Raw genomic sequence first — 16,998 nt, 5'->3', positions numbered from 1 at the left:
TGATTCAAACTGCCTAGTTAACCCACCTCACAGGGATGTTGTGTGAGGATAAAAGCGGGAGCAACCAGGGGAGGGGGTGGGGAGAGAAACAGAAGATCTAGGCATGCTACACTGTGCTTCTTGGAGATAAAAATGAAATACACTTGCAAGTCAGGCCCACTTGCTCCCATTCAGAGTTCCAGCCACTTGATTCTTCTGCAATCATTGCGTCTCCAACAATAATTCAGCATTCTGTACCCACTGAGCATGCTCAGTCAACATTTGACTCTCTTTTTTGTGGTTATGCAAATATCGGTGTTTCCCTGAGTCTGCTGAAATCTCCTTCTTTCTGAGGGTGTCTCTTCGGATGGTGCTGTTTTGGCTTCATAAGGACCAGGACTTGGAGAAGGGAAACGGCTCTTTAGCATATCTGATTGCAAGAGGATGATCGCAAAAAGGCAGGAATCCCTTCTCCTCCTAGGCACAAAACCCTTTGAGTGGCTTTGAGTACAGTCGTGATCTGAATATACTTAAAAAAAGAAAGCTGGAGGAATCTGATCACAGTCGCCGTGATCAAGAAAAGGGCAATTCTTGCAATTTCAAATCCCTGCTAGCTCTAACGTGCCCAGACACCAGATACTATGATAACTCATAGACACAAGATACTGCTGGGCTTCTCAACACCTCCAGTTCAATGATTTATCAGCAAGGCATTCTGGGCTGAGCCAGCAGACATTGCCAAAGTGAGGACGACTCCTCACACCGATGCCCAGATTGGGGAGTGGGGAGAAAAGGCCAAAGGAAGGCTTGCAAAATAAACAGGCTCACCACCTTGAACGGCTCTCATCCCTAAGGCTCGTCAGGACTGCTGTTCAGGTGGCAGGCATACCCAGAGCCAACCGCACGTTCAGGCTCCTAATTGGGCCTACCCTGTGGCAGCCAAGGCAGTGGAGAGATGCTCCTTTGCTGCCTCCAGAGCATAGCTGTCAACCATCCCAGTCCCTTATCCCAGCGCCGTGTCCCGCTGCTGTCCCTTATTGATGATGTCCCTTAAATTTTCCGGGTTTCAAAGGAAGCAGCTCCTCTCCCTCCCTCCCTGCCGGCCAGGGAGGAGGGAGGCTCCAACTGTGTTGCTTGGCTGCATTGCTCACCCAATAAGGAGTCTAAGAACGATGGGGGAAGGGTGGAGCTTGCATGCCTTGTGCCGATCAAATCGGAAGCATTGCCTGGGGACTCGCCTTTGCTCAGCGCTTCCCAGCGGAGAGGTGACGGTGGTTTTCCTTGCTGCATCCCCTTTGCCAGATTGCTGCGCTGTGGGAACCACCGCTTGAGGCCTCATTTGGCTGCTGGCTGGGCTTTCTGCCTTTGGCTTGGAGGGGCTCAGAAGTCGAACATACCTGTGCTTGGAAAATCCCTTATTTTGGCTGCTGGTCCCTTATTTTCAAATCTGTAAGTTGACAGCTATTCTCCAGAGCATCCTCAAATAACCTTCCGGTGGCATTGCTGCACGTGATCCAGAGGTTGGCTACTCCTGACCAGAGGAATGGAAGCCTTCTAACCAAACGGCTGAACGATTGGAGGATAAAGTCGCTCGGCTGAGGTCTCCAATGCCGTGTTGGGGGAACTAGTTCCAATTCATGTGGCCTGAGGACGTGGGCAGGATTCTCGCAGTGCTGAGCCAGACCACCTGCTCATTGGATACTTGCCCATCCTGGTTTATTAAAGCTAGCTGGAGTGGGGTGACTGAATGGGTCATGGGTGTGGCGAATGCATGGATTGAGTGGTTGCCCACTGGTTTTAAAGAGGCTACTACTTAAAGAAAGTAGTAACTAAAGACTGGTTGCCAATACCTCTTTGTTGGCAATGGCAGCGGAGAGGGTGGTTGTGGAACAACTTCTGATATTCCTGGATGAGACCGATTACCTAGATCTGATACGATCTGGGTTCAGGCGCGGTTTTGGAGCCGAATCAGCCTTTGTTACCCGAATGGATTACTTTTGTCATGAGAGGGAGCATGAGATCACCGTATCTCATATACAGTGGAACCTTGGGTTACAGACACCTTGGGTTACAAACACTTCGGGTTACAGACTCCGCTAACCTGGAAGTAGTACCTCAGGTTAGGAACTTTACCTCAGGATGAGAACAGAAATTGCACACCAGCGGCACAGTGGCAGCGGGAGGCCCCATTAGCTAAAGTGGTACCTCAGGTTAAGAACAGTTTCAGGTTAAGAACAGACCTCCAGAACAAATTAAGTTCTTAACCAGAGGTACCACTGTATGTCCACTTAACTGCTTTAATATGTGGAACTGGTGCTGTTACAGGTAATAAGAATAATTCCTCATTTGTAAGAAATCAAACTTTTGGAACTCCCTGCCTACTGACATCAGGCAGCCATTTTCCCTTTACTCTTTTTGGGCACCTGCTAAAAACATTTTTATTCAGACAAGCCTATCCAGACATGTCTAATGTTGACAAATTTCAATGGGGAGTGTGATAGCTATAGACCAGTTGTAATGAATGAGGTAAACCACTCTGATACTTTTTGGTATATAGCTACGTTTTACAAATAATAAATGAAAACAATGAATAATCTTAGGAGAAAGGAACAGGAGGCATTGTCTTTCTTACTTCAGCCTTTGTACATAGCAGGGAGACATTCATCCAAACGTACAGAGGAAAACTCCCTCAGAACTACACAACCAGTTGGAGAATGTGCTGCCTCAGTGAAGATCATGCCACTCTGCCCAGTTGCTAAGCAACATCTCCACCTGCCATCCTCTTGTCTAGTTGACTAACATTAACCCTTACATTACAAACTAAATGATCCCTGCTTTTGCACTTCCAACAAGTCCAGCAACATCTGGAGACTGAAGAAGGCCGGAGAACGCTGTAACTACCGCCAGGTCCTCAGAACATCCCAAACCAAGATGGCTGCCGGATGGAGGCCCCAATATGATCATCCTGGTGGCACAGTGGGAGGTGCAGGCCCTTTTCACCCATTTCCCCCTCCCCACCAGAACCCGCACAATGTCAGCCTGTGGCACCGGCCTCGGGCGAAGATCTGCTGGGAAGCAGCAGGGAGCAGAAAACAAAAGCAGCAGTAGAAGAAAACACACAGGCTCCTATTGTTGCTTGGCTGACGGTGACACCCACTTGCCTGCCTCTGTCGCAAATGGAGGCATAAGAGCGGGCTTGATCCTGGCTGGGTGCGGCCTGCGTCAAACACACAACAAAAGCCACCTGTGCAGTTCTCAATACACCTCTTGTTTCTCCGACACTCCCCTCCGGCAACTGTCCCTTGCCATCTCTCCTTTGCGCCTTTCCTTCCTACCCCCACAGAAACATCCAGGCCATACAGCAAAACCTTCTCCCTGCACACAGCTCACCTATCTTTGTGAGTGAGGTGGTCTCTTATCTTTGTGAGTGAGGTGGCCTTTCTTGTGTCCAAATACCACCGATTCAGAGCGGTCCACCGCAGAGCAGCAGACCCCTCTCCTTCCTCTGGCCATTCCTTAGGGCTGATTTGTTTATGCCGGACTTTCCTCTTTGCATCCAATCCACACACATACCCTCTCCACCTCCCATCCCCGGCAGCTCAGATGAAGCTGATACTTAATCAGAGACACCGACACTGGTCTGTAACACTTAATCCTCAAATAGTTAAGGGCAAATGAGCAGGCAAGGTAGGGGGAGGATGGGGTTCTAGAATGCAATGGGATGCGAGAACGCAGAGGAGGAGCGCCTCTGAGGGCGTGCAGAGGGCCATCCTTTTGCCAGCACTGCACAAAGCACTCCACCAGTCTGAGATTAAGTGGAGGAGTGTTGGTAGTCAGTAGCAAAGTTTCGGGTAATATGGCTTAGTGGTAGAGCATCTGCTTTGCTTGCAAAAGGGCTCAGCATCTCCAGGTAGGGTTGGCAACATGAAACTTTGGATTGCTGCTGCCAGTCAGTGCAGACAGTACTGGGTTACAGGGACAAGTGGGTCTGACTGTGCTCCTAAGGTCTGAGCCCTGCCCCCAGATTCTTTCTTCTTTTTTTCTTTCTTTCTTTTTTAAGCAAACGACTAACGTGGGATAGCTCCGTTGGTAGACTATTAATTTCAAGGTTGTGGGTTCGAGCCCTGTGTTGGGTGGAATATTCCTGCATTTCAGGACCCTCACGGTCCCTTCCAACTCTATGATCTTCTGTGATGAACCCTTCTCTGAAAGTGCAAAATAAAAGTCTGTGGTACCTTTAACAGTGGTGTTGAAGAGGGGCTGTCAATCTTGCATGGCACTCTGCGGCTGCTAAGCCCTCTCTCTCCTGGTCTTCTCTATCCAACGTGAAGCTAAAAGAGGATGGCTGTTCTTTTTTACATCTGCCCACCTTAGAAATGAAGCAGAGCAGAGCCCATCAGGACAGGGAAGAGAGAAGATAATCCAAACACGACAAAATGATACGTGTGGATCTATGTGTGCACACACATCAGGGCTGTGGAACCTGTCACTCTCCAGAGGTATAGTGCCCAGATCAAGGGAAGTAATAGTGCCACTCTATTCTGCCTTAGTCAGACCACGCTTGGAATACTGTGTCCAGTTCTGGGCGCCATAATTTAAGAAGGATGTTGACAAGCTGGAACGTGTGCAGAGGAGGGCAACCAATATGACCAGGGGTCTGGAAAGCAAGCCTTATGAGGAACGGTTGAAGGAGCTGGACATGTTTAGCCTGGAAAAGAGGAGACTGAGAGATCACGGAAACACAGAAATGTAGCGTTGGAAGGGACCTAAGAATCATCTAGTCCAACCCCCTGCAGTGTAGGAATTTCAGCTAAAGCATCCCTGAGATATGATAGCCACCTTCAAATATCTTTAGCGCTGTCACATGGAAGATGGAGCAAGCTTGTTTCTCCCTGCTCTGGAGGGTAGCGCTCGATCCAATGGCTCCAAGTTGCAAGAAAGGAGATTCCGACTCAAAATCAGGAAGAAATTTCAGTAAGAGCTGTTCAGCAGTGGAATGGACTGCCTTGGGAAGTTATGGACTCTCCTATGGATTTCTATCTGTCTGGGATGCTTTAGCTGAGAATCCAGTATTTCAGGGGGTTGGACTAGATGATCCTTGGGATCCCTTCAGCTCTACGATTCTATGTTGCTGGACTCCAGTCAGCATGGCCAATGCTCAGAGATGGTGGAAGCTGCAGTCCTGAAACATCTTCTGTGTCACACCTTCCTTACTCTGAGTGTACCCCCTGTGCCTGCTTGTGGCGTGCTTCCTTAGCAGCAGCTGCAAATCCCACCCTCTGGCAGGGCCATGGTTCACTCCTGCCTTGCATCTCCCTTTAATACAGCACCTGGGAGCTTCCATTTTTATTTCCCACAATGCCTCTGGTGTTACATCATTCCTGGGCACTGTGGGAAATCAAAATGGTTGCTCTCGGTAGCACAATGTTTTCATTAAGAAAGCTGTTGCAACTCAGGAGGGAATGAGTTTTACATCTAAGGCTCCAGTCCTAAGCACACTTGTTTGGGAGTAAGCCCCATGGAACACAGTGGGATCTTTGTCTAAGAACATGCCCAGGATCGGGGATGCAGAAATGCAAGGCTTGTGACCGGCTACAGAGTAATGCACGCCTGCCTGTTTGGCTTGAAAGTCTGTACAGCTAAGCTTCGGGTGGGCTTAGCGTATTGACATATCAGCCTTGAAAAATAGGACGCTGATTTGCATGTGCTGATTTATATGCACAAATGGAAATTTGGAAAATTATTACTGGCCTGTGATTTAAATTGGATTATGCTGCTTCTCACCATAGTGGGAAAGGTTGTTGGGACCTCCAGACTATTTTGGGGGAGGGATTCAGACGCACACCAGACATTTAAACGTGTGCAATTGAGGCAGATAAAAGCATTGCGTTGCCCTCATACCCTTCTTAGGGTTCTTCTTCATTTTGAAAGAAGCCCTTCAAACAGAGGACACAAAGAAAGGACCGTACCCTGCAATGCAGGACACAGGGCCACCCTAGTACAGCTCCCAGCAAAAGTAACAAAAGTAGCCTGTTTTCATCTCTCCCCGTGCCTGCCTGCAAATCTGGCAAAATACTTGGCTTCTGGCAGCTGAGCTATCAGCTGGTTGCTGCCAGGGCGGCTGCAGAAGGCCGTGGCAGGGCTGCCCTGGTGCTTTCAGCTCCTGCCTGCTCCCAGCACTTGCTCAGGTTACAAACACAGGGAGATCTTATCGCAAGGGCACCCGCAGGATGCAAAGGAGGTGAGAGAGCAGGGTGGGCGGGTGGCACGGGCATGGAAACGACAGGAAGATTGTGCGTGTGTTTCTTGAGGTTTGAGAAAGAGGCTGCTTAAGAAGGAGGGATTAGCTGGGAAAGGCGATTAAAAAGATGGAGAGTTTGGCTGCCTTTCCCTCTCGGAGAGGAGGAGAAAGGGTCTCGCTGGTTCACAGAGAAGCTGGAGGAAAGGGGCTGGCATCCTGACGTCCTGTTGCAGAAATTATCTGTAAATCTATAGCCACACTGGTTGTTTGGTTTTGGTTTGCTGGAGAGATGGAATGGCCAGCAGAGCCTGGATCTATTTAGAATTCCTCGCCTCCGTTCCTTTTGGCTGTCATACATTCTCAGCCAAATTTGTGGTGCTGCAGATAGGTTAGAACACATGACGTTTCACCCAACCTTCTTCCACCACCCTCCCCAACCCCCTGCCACAAGGTTTGGGGTGCTTTTTAGGGAGGGCTGGCAGGACTTCCCCGTGCCCTGCCATCCTCGTGTTTCAGAACATATGCAATTGCTCCTCAAGAGTGCCTGTTATTTCTGCTCTGCACGCCGTTGCAAGCTGGAAGCGAGCCCTAAGTCAGAGGTGACTGACCTGTGGTCCTACAGATGCTGTTGGACTCCCAACTTCCATCAGCCCCAGCGGCATGGCCAATGGCCAATGGCAAGGGGTGATGGGAGTTGTAGTTCAGCGACATCGAGAGGGCCTCAAGCTCCCCAGCTCTGCCCTGAGTGAACTCTGTAGGACTTGCTTCCAAGCAGATAGGCACAAGATTGCAAAGTTATTTATTCAATTTAGGGCACTGTCAACCAAGTCCGCTCACCGGTGATCCTGTGATGTGTTACAACATAATTTAAAGCAAAAATTGAAACAACAATCCAGGCAAAATAAGAGTGAGTCACAATATATATTAAATATACAGAAATCAATGGACATGGATAATTTAGGGCCATTTTTCTAAATGCAAGCAAAAATCAAATACAACCCAGAATAAAAATTCCAGCACATCCATGTGTAGCAGTGGACTAACGTCCCATAAATGCCTGGACAAATATTGGCGCAAATTATACTTCCAAGAGGAGGGCACTCCATATTGAGGGTGCAACCACCGAAAAGGCCCTGTTCTGATGAACGCCCCCTGGTGGTGGAACTGTGACATTGGCAATGGTGGTTACAGGTGTGGCTTGCCCAGTGAGGTGGAGCTGCAAGGACAGTCTTCTGGCAGGTGTGCCAGGTAGGCTCCACCAATGCTTCTGACCTTGCTGCCCCTTTGGACCTCCCTGCTCGTGGAAAGTGGCAGGGATGCTGACCCTGGGAGGCAACTCCTGTGGCTCTGCCCCACTAGGAAAGCTGCTGCCTTGTGTTGCTATAATCTAGCGATGGAGAACGATTGACCCTTCAGATGCTGCCGGACTCCAGGTCCCAACAGCCCCAGCCAGCATAGGAGACGTGCATGGATGATGGGAGCTGGAGTCCAGCAACATTTGGAGAGTTACAAACAAGGAAAGAGGCCTGTTTTCTGGATCTGCAGGTCAAAAGCACACCTCTTTTTCCTATTCTGTTTTAATAAAATTGTTGTTTTTATAAAATTGCTTTATTAAAATCAGTTTAAATTGTTGGGAGATTTAATAAGTCACCATTTATGCTTTTGTGGCAGGGGAGGGGGAGGGGAGGTGTATTCTGCTTTCTAGTAACTGAAGCAGCAGGGAAGCGAGGGCCCTCTAGATGTTGCTGAATTACAGCCTCCATCATCCCTGACCACCGGCCATGCAGGCTGGGGCTCCCTGGAGGTTTTTAAGCAGAGGTTGGATGGCCATTTGTCACGTGTGATCTAGCTGAGATTCCTGCATTGCAGAGGGTTGGACTAGATGACTCTCAGGGTTCCTTTCCAGGAAGCCACAGCTGTCCGATCCCTACATTACTGAGAGCAAGTACTATAAAACCCAGTGGGATTTCCTTCTGAGTGGGCATAAACAGGGTTGCTCTTCATATGCATTTCAAGAACAGACCACAGAATCCTGCTGAAATCTGCTCCCCCACGAAATTGCCGCCCCTTTCTCAAATGACACAGGCGAAGACAGGCACCCAACAGACAGACAGGCATGCTGTGTCCCCTTAGGGCTCTTCACGCTCCATTTTGAACACCTCCACCCTCTCATCATTGTCCTCTGCCTTCGATGTCAGAGTCTGTCCACCCAGCCTTTGAACAGTGCTCCTGCCCAATGCCATCAAGATAACTGTCAGCAGACGCTCCGTTTCTTCCTCAAGGAAGGGTCCATCTCACCCCCAGAGCCAAGGGAAACAAACCCCCTTGGCGATGATCAGGGTGGATGTCTGTTCAGACCCATCAATCGAGGGGATCAGGCCCCTTTCGTTTCCCAGGGGCTGGCATCACCCTACCTCTTCCCAGACAGGCTTCGCGCGGATAAACAAGCTGCTTGTCCCCATTTGCAGAGCAAACAAAACAAAGCACATTTGTGTCTCCTTCCAGAACGGAGAACAGTCGCAGGAGGCAGGCGCGATTTATAGACAGGCTTCTTTAGCACCAGCACAGCTCCTGCCCTGACCTCTGTGGCCCGAAAGCACCCGGAGCTACACCAAAGCCAGACTGCTCACGTTCATCTCCAGATCAGTTTTGCCTCCTCTGTCTGGCTAGTGGGTCTGCACAGTTTCAGGCAGAGAGAGGGCTTTTAAAAAACAGGCGATGCCAGGAATCGAACGGGAGACTTTCTACCTGCAGAGCTCACATTGTAACACCGTGCCAGGATCTCTCTTCCTCCCAAGGACAGAGAGACACGCAAGAGACAGGGCCAAATACCAAGCTATTTCACTGCCTTAGATGAAGATCAATCCTTACCCCAGATTTCCCCCCCTCCCAGTTACGACGTCTTTCCCCTGATCTGGCCAAATCAACAGGCATATTCGTTCCCTCCAGTTTGTATGCAGCAAGGGAGTTGCAATCAGTTAAAAAAGCATGATGAATGGAGCCAATTGGCCCCAAACCCTCCGGCTCTGATGTCCCAAGGGCCAGAGGAGAACTTGAGACTTCTAGGCAACTCCCTGTACTGGTGATCTGGTTGGGCAGGACGTAAAGGGGTGTCGGCAGATATATTGCCCATGATTCTGCTAATGTGACATAAGAAGGGGCAGAGGTTCCTAGTGGGCTCAGCAACTTAGTCATTTCATGTATAGCCCGCCTTCCTTCCAAAGAGCTCAAGGTGGCATGCATGGTTTACCCCCATCCTGTTTCTATTATCCCAACAACGACCTTGCGAGGTAGTTTAGGCTGAGAGACAGGGACAAGCCAGAGGTTACCCAATGGGCTTCGCAACAGGGTAGGGATTCGAACCCAGTTCTCCCAGACCTTAGTCCAACAACACCCAAACCCTCACACCACACTGGCTGTTTGCATGTGGGGCAGAGCCTAAAGCAGAGTTTGAGAGAATGCTTCCACCAGAACTGCTGGGTCTGGAAACCCAGCTTCCGAACAAGCATCCTTCTGGTTTTTATATTCAGGCTGGGCTTAATCTTAGGAAAACAACTCTGCAAGAACCCCTGAAGGGGTCCTGCCCAAAGTCTACAGAGACAGAAACTCCCGCTACTCCGATGAAACTTACCTTTTAGCAGCGTCGACAGGCGTTCTCTCCCGTTGATGCTTCCAGCATCGAGTTTGGACGAACTGGGTGGGGATCTGGAAGGAAAAGAGCAAGCTGAACCGGAGCCCGGGTTGTCTTGGGAAGCAGAAGGGCAAAAAAGATTTCCACCTTGGAGTCAGCAGATGGAAGCGGAGCCTCTGGTTCGGATGCTGCCGGCTACTAACAGAGACAGGGCACTTGGGCCTGATGGACAGCAGCAAAGAGGGACGATGGAGTCCTAGCCGGGGTTGAAGTGATGCTGCAGACCCTTCTGTCCCAGGACAATTGCCACCCTGCCTGTGGGCTTCTAAGAGATCTCAAGGGTGGCTCAGCATCCGTAGGTGGAATCTGGGCAGAGCAGGCAGCTTCCTGGGCATGCGAGTGTCAGTGGGTGCCCGACTATGTCAGCTCTGCATTTCTGCAAGCGGAGCCCACACACAAATTCCACCGGCTATGTGTGCGTGTTGGGGGGGGGGGAGAGTGAAAAGACAGGCTGCTGCAAGTGGGGGGGGATGCTTGGCTTAGTACATTGGCTGCTTCTCTCGCAGCACATCTTCCTTCCTCTCTTGTGGGTGGATGTGATTTGGGCTGGGCCTTGGGACTCCCCTAAAAGGAGCCGGTTTTTAATTCTCATCCGCCTGCTCTCCTGCTTCTTGCGTTGTGCCATTATCTAGCAATCAGCTAAATACCTGTTATCCTGAGCAGCTTGCCTGCCTGAGAGCAGCATGAGATCCTAGCTTCTGCACTGAATTCTGGGAGAGGGGCCGAGGTCTGCATGAGCGACCAGACACATAGGAAGCTGTTCTTTCCTTCTGGACCCCTGAATTGGTTTACGATTGACTCTCCAGGGGTCTCAGGAAGGAGTGGGCCCCCCCCATCTCCGGACTGCTGCCTTTTAACTAGACCTGCCAGGGATTGAAGCTTTAGCATGGGAATTGTGTGCCCAACCGCTGAAAGTGCCTGCGGGCCATCAATATTTTGTGGGAGAGATTAAAGTGCAAACCGGAATGTTAGGGGCCCCTCCAGACTGTTGGGTTTTTTAAATGTTGGGTACATTCTACATATGGTGACCAGATTTTTTTCAATGAATCCGGGGACACTTTTTTTTTTTTTTGAAGCTGAGTAGCAACAGGGAGTCAGTAGTGGGGATGGTGAGGCAAAAGACCCTGGGCCCAAGCACACATGCATATTGTATAAAGGTGCAAAGCCCTATGAAACATAAATGCGCAGCGTTTTTGAAAAACTGGGCTGCCTGCGACTCCCGAGCCTCCCCTGATCTGTCAAAACAGGGGGAAGGGGACAGGAGATTGAGGAAGGCTCAGGAGTCATGGGCAGGTGGCGCGCCATTGCCCAGGAGGGGCGCAAGGTGCGCGGGTTTCTCTGCTGGGCAAGGCGCAAAGCCCTTCTTTTGCACCCTGCTCAACATAAATGCGCAGAGTTTTTTTAAAAAAACTGGGCAACTGTGTGCCACCTGCCTGTGAGTCCCGAGCCTCCCCCTATCTCCTGCCCGCTTCCCCCTTTGTTTTGACTGAAGGGCTTTGCCCCTTGCCTGACAGAGAAACCGCGCCCCTTGCACCCTTCCTGGGCAACGGCTGCCCACTTGCAACTCCTGAGCCTCCCCCAATCTGTCAAAACAAAGGGGGAAGGGGGAAGGAGATCTGTACCGCCGGACGTCCCCGGTTCCCCTTCGGCAGTGGCGGTGGCAGCGAGCAGGGAGCAGTTTCTGAAGTCAGCCAGAGCCAACTGTGCTACCAGGCTGGCTTTGGGCTGCTGAGGCTGCCGCTGCCACATTTCCCGGGGACAGATTTGCAAATCTGGGGACTGTCCCCGGGAACTGGGGACGTCTAGTAACCCTATTCTACAGCATGTTCTTAACACAATAAGGCCCCATCTGAACAGCACGATACCACTTTAAACAGTCATGGCTTTCCCGAAAGAATACTGGGAACTGTAGTTTGTTCAGGGTGGTTGGAGTTGTTAGGAGATCTGTATTTTTCGCCCAGAGCTGCAATTCCCAGAGTTCCTTGGTAAGAGTGACAGGATTGTTAAACCGCTGTGGAAGTTGTAAATCTATGAAGGGAACTGGGGTCTCCTAACAACTCTCAGAACCCTTAACAAACTACAGTCCCCAAGATTCTTTTCAGGAAGCCATGGCTGTTCAAACTGATACAATATTGCATTAAATGTATCTTGCAGATGGAGCGTATTATTGCAATAGCAGTGGATTTATTCTGCTTCCCCAATGCTACCACTTTACTTCCTGTCTGAAAGGGCTATAGTGTAACTAAAGCAGGACAAAGATAAGTAAACCGGAACATTTGGGGTATAAAAAGCTACAGGATTTCAGAGGGAGGTTACGGGACATGCACTGTTTGGAAATGAAGCAGGATGTCTACTCTGAATTTTTTGCAGCGTCAAACAGCATTGAAAGTGGGAACATGTGCAGCCGCCATAATAGCATCATGAATGTGCAATCCAAAAGGATGTCTGGAAGGGCTGTTGGTTTGTGCGTTTAAAGTGGATTAGAACAAATCTCCACTAAAAATGAATCAGAGTGTTTGCTGTTAGGAAAGTGGAGGGGAAATGCATAGGATGACCCTGCAATTAATGGGAAGACATGTAAACACCCCACCAGCAAATCAAGATGAGTGCAGGATGAATGCTCATTGTCATATAAACAAACACACAAAAACGACTACACATTAGTCTAATCACCACATAAGATTTGTGCGAGCAAATTAGGGTCTGTGATCAATAAATAGGTTGCCTGAAGGAGCCCTGAGCTATGACTCCTCACCCCAAAGAGAGGACCATGGTGCTACTGATACCCTAATTGCCCTATTTTGTTGTCCCTATATTTGCTTTTGTGTTGAGTTCTCCAGGCACCAGGCTCCTTTCCAGGGACTCCAAATGTTATATATCTGAGTGGATCTCTTGGTTGTAGGGTGTGCGCACTCAAATGCATGTGCATGGGTGCAAAGAGTCAGAATGCCGTTTCCCTCACAGCCCCTCTTAAACCGCCTCTCCGGATACTATATACATCACCAAATGTGGTTGCTGCCGCTCATCCTAAGTAAGAGCAGTCAGATCCAATGACGAACCTTCTCTTATGCGTTCTCAGGAAAGGCTGCTTTGAAAGCCAGTGCAGGATAAGTTCTCTTCGAGCAAATTAATGCAACATTTGGAAGGCAGGGAAGCTATGCATCACTGTGTGTGCGCACATGTACCATACACTCAGTAATGCTTAGGCTGTGAAAGTATCACCTGCATACACATACACAAGTTTCCCTATTTTTGTCTGCAAGATGCTGGAGGTGAGAACGCTCTATTTTCAGAACCATCTATTTTCTCTTTCCAGGTGTGGAATCAATGGCCATTGGCTATTAGTCAGGAGAAGAGGGAGCTTCAACCAAATGTTGCAGCGTGGAGTGCTCCCTGTTCAGAATTCCAGCCACCCCATTCTATTTCTCTGTCCCACCCTCCTTTTCCACTCTTTCCTCTCCCAGCAGATGATCGGCATGTATTAGGGCAGGGAGGGGAAGTGGTTTATATATGACAGTGATATATGTTGTGTGGGATGCGATCCATGAGAGGCAGTCAAGTACAACATTCCTTGTAATGCTAGAGAAGACATGTGAGGTAATCTTTGGTCCAGCCAGTCGAAACTTCCTGTTCCTCCTGGCTGGAGCATCCTTCCTTTTGCATGTGACAGAAGGTGGGCATGCCCTAACCTGTCCAGGTAACAAAAGGACAAGTCATGTAGCAACCTTTCCCCTTTTTGACTTCCTCTTTTGTTTGACCAGCTTTTTAGCTAGGACTGCTCTGCTAGCTCTCAGCTAGCAGAAGCACTGGGATTACTTTCCCATATGGGGTAGATCCACATGTACATATTTGTAACTAAGTCTGCCTTCAGAGATCCAACTGTGAACTGATGTAAGTAAACTTCTTTTATTGAAATATATATACAGTGGTACCTCGGGTTGCAGATGCTTCAGGTTATAGACACTTCAGGTTATAGACTCCACTAACCCAGAAATAGTACGTCAGGTTAAGAAATTTGCTTCAGGATGAGAACAGAAATCACGCGGCGGCAGCAGCAGAAGGCCCCATTAGTTAAAGTGGTACCTTAGGTTAAGAACAGTTTCAGGTTAAGAACTGACCTCCAGAACGAATTAAGTTCTTAACCCAAGGTACCACTGTATATATAAAAAATTGTCCAGTATCACCTTAAAGACCAACTAAGTTTGTTCTTGGTATGAGCTTTCGTGTGCATGCACACTTCTTCATGCTATCAAATGCCAACAGTGCCCTTCACAAAAGCTCATACCAAGAACAAACTTAGTTGGTCTCTAAGGTGCTACTGGACAATTTATTTATTTATTATATATTTCTACTGCGTCAGACCAACACGGCTACCTACCTGATTCTTTTATTGACTTTGAATAAGACTGCGGCGTTTTTATTCTTTTAAGAGGGATTCAAGGGAACTTACCAGGAACATACAATTCAATCTGAAGACAGACTGAATTGTATAATAGTGAGAGGTTCACACGAGCTTGCAAGCAGCTATCTGCTGTGCATGTAAAAAGGGGAATGTAACTCTGCTAAGTAAAGGAACTTTACTTCATTGTTATTGTTTAGTCATTTAGTCGTGTCTGACTCTTCGTGACCCCATGGACCAGAGCACGCCAGGCACTCCTGTCTTCCACCGCCTCCCGCAGTTTGGTCAGACTCATGCTGGTAGCTTCGAGAACACTGTCCAACCATCTCGTCCTCTGTTGTCCCCTTCTCCTTGTGCCCTCCATCTTTCCCAACATCAGGGTCTTTTCCAGGGGGCCTTCTTTTCTCATGAGGTGGCCAAAGTATTGGAGCCTCAGCCTCACAATCTGTCCTTCCAGTGAGCACTCAGGGCTGATTTCCTTCAGAATGGATACGTTTGATCTTCTTGCAGTCCATGGGACTCTCAAGAGTCTCCTCCAACACCATAATTCAAAAGCATCAAAAGCATTACTTCATTAGGAAGGATATAAATAAACAATATATCCTCTCCTGCCACCCTGAATATCCCCACATGTTGACTATGGAGAGCTGGTTCGCAGTGTTTAACACTATGGAACTTGCTCTTGCAGGAGGCAGTGATGGTCACTAACTTGGAAGACTATAAAAGAGGACTGGATAAATTCACAGAGGATAATGCTGTCGACAGCTACTAGCCCAGCTGGAGGCAGCCATGCTTCTGAATACCAGTTGCTGGAAACGGTAGAAGGGGAGAGGGCTCTTGTGCTCAGATCCTGCTTGTATATTTTCCACAGGCGTCTGTTTCGCCACTGTAAGAACAGGATGCTGGACTAGATGAGCCACTGGCCTGGTGATGCCGGGATTTGAACCTGTGACCTTGGGCATGCGATGCAAATGCTCTAACGCTGCGCCACAGCTCTTCCTTCTCTGGACAAGAGGAGATGGGGGCCTAATGGGTAAGGTGCTCTGGAGTCAGGATTCCTGCGTTTTCCAGTTTGGCTGTGGGGCGGGGATGGTTTTTGTGCTGATCTGACGCACAGTGAATCCATTTCTCCGGCTGCGTTCATCAGAGCACAATCTCCTCCAATTGAGCCTTTCTACTGGGAGGCATTCCTGACACGCCCAAAAACGCATTCTTCACGTTTCCCCCTCCTTACTGTGGGCAGGCACACCTCCCCAGACCCAGGAAAACACAGTTAAGTCACAAAAGATCCCTGTTTAATGGTCCCCCGTGTTTCCAAGCCACCAACATATCCATTGCCGGGGAATCTCCAACGTCCTAACCTCTCTCTGTGTGTGTCTGCCTCCACAGAATTCCACCCTCCCCTTCCTCTGCTGGATCATTTTGCAAATTGCACCATGAGTGTCCTTCACTCAGTGACAGTTAGGGACTGTGATATTATTCACAAGGCGGGAGCAAAACAGCCTGGAGCTGCTGCATAGTTGCTCCAGAATGGAAAATGGTCTCCTCCTCCCCGTCCAACAATTGCTCATGAAATGCAGCCGCCTCTGGAGTAGAGCACAGCAACAGCTGAACAATCTAGATGACAGCAGCAAGCAATTATCTAGCCCCCAAAAGGAACTAATCCATGTTTACAGCACCTCAGCAGACACACTTTGCATTACAGGTGGTTTTTGTGTGTGGGGGTGTGTGTAATTCTACAACAAGTCATTGATGCAATAACGCTGCATTGCTGGTGGGTTTATACTGAACTGTCCGCACAGAGGTCTCTGTGGCGCAATGGGTCGGTGCATCTGGCAGTTAACCAGAAGGTTGGTGATTTGAGCCCATTCAGGGATGGCTGTGGGCAGGATCCCTTCATTGCAGGGGGTTGGACTAGATGATCCTTGGGATTCCTTCTAACTCTACAATTCTATGATTCTATATAATCCCACTGTATTAGTCATTCTGCATTGCTTCCCCGAGCTTCCCCAGGCTTGGTTAATTCCATTGTACACAGGTTGTACATTGACAATAAATGTATGTTTTATTATTATTATTATTTATTTATTTATTTCTATGTTACAGCGTTGTTGCTGTCTGGAGAAGATGCACTCTATTTTTATTTATTTCATAAAGAATGACTTTTTACTTGACTGCAACCTTCCCCCCTCCCCCTGCAACCTCAAAGTTTTACTGTGGTGCAACAAAAGGGGGACAAACCCCCCCAAACCCCAAAGTGGGACAAACCCCAAACCAGGACATTTGTGGTGTAAAAAGCTGCACAATCTCTGCAATGGGACACACACTGATTGGGAACAAAACAGTATGTCCAACCTGAAACCTTTGCAGGTACAAATGGTATTGAAAGTGAAATTGTGTGTTATCACCTTGATGCCATCATGAGCACAAATAATCACAAATGCACAATGAAAAGGCTGTCTTGAGGGACCCTTAGTTTACTTACCGGTATATCCCACCTTTCTCCCCTGGTGGGAGTCAGGCTGGTGTGCACAGGCTTTGCTGACCGTCTTCCTGTGCAGGCAGAAGCCAGACCTGCTAAGTTTCTGCAAAGAACCTGCATCGTGTGCCTTCAGACCATGCACAGTCTATTTGTTGTTTAGTCGTTTAGTCATGTCCGACTCTTCGTGACCCCATGGACCAGAGAAC

General features: G+C 48.9%; 1 protein-coding gene across 10 annotated transcripts in view; it reads right to left on the bottom strand.

Annotated features, from left to right (window-relative positions):
* MAG (myelin associated glycoprotein) overlaps positions 1–16,998 on the bottom strand; it is a 74,923-nt gene that overhangs the window by 34,667 nt on the left and 23,258 nt on the right. For 4 of the 10 annotated variants that reach the window (XM_053398268.1, XM_053398270.1, XM_053398261.1 and 1 more), the window contains one exon: positions 9,852–9,925. The exons of 2 other annotated variants lie outside the window; for them this stretch is intronic. The gene's annotated coding sequence lies outside the window, so the exon portion shown is untranslated. Of the gene's footprint in view, positions 1–4,214; positions 4,349–9,851; positions 10,347–16,998 lie in introns of those variants that run through there. 4 more of the 10 variants (XM_053398265.1, XM_053398264.1, XM_053398266.1 and 1 more) reach the window with 4 other exon arrangements.

Source organism: Podarcis raffonei, chromosome 8 (genome assembly GCF_027172205.1).
Source record: "Podarcis raffonei isolate rPodRaf1 chromosome 8, rPodRaf1.pri, whole genome shotgun sequence".
Lineage (NCBI taxonomy): Eukaryota > Metazoa > Chordata > Lepidosauria > Squamata > Lacertidae > Podarcis > Podarcis raffonei.
This window is presented reverse-complemented; position numbering and strand designations above follow the sequence as displayed.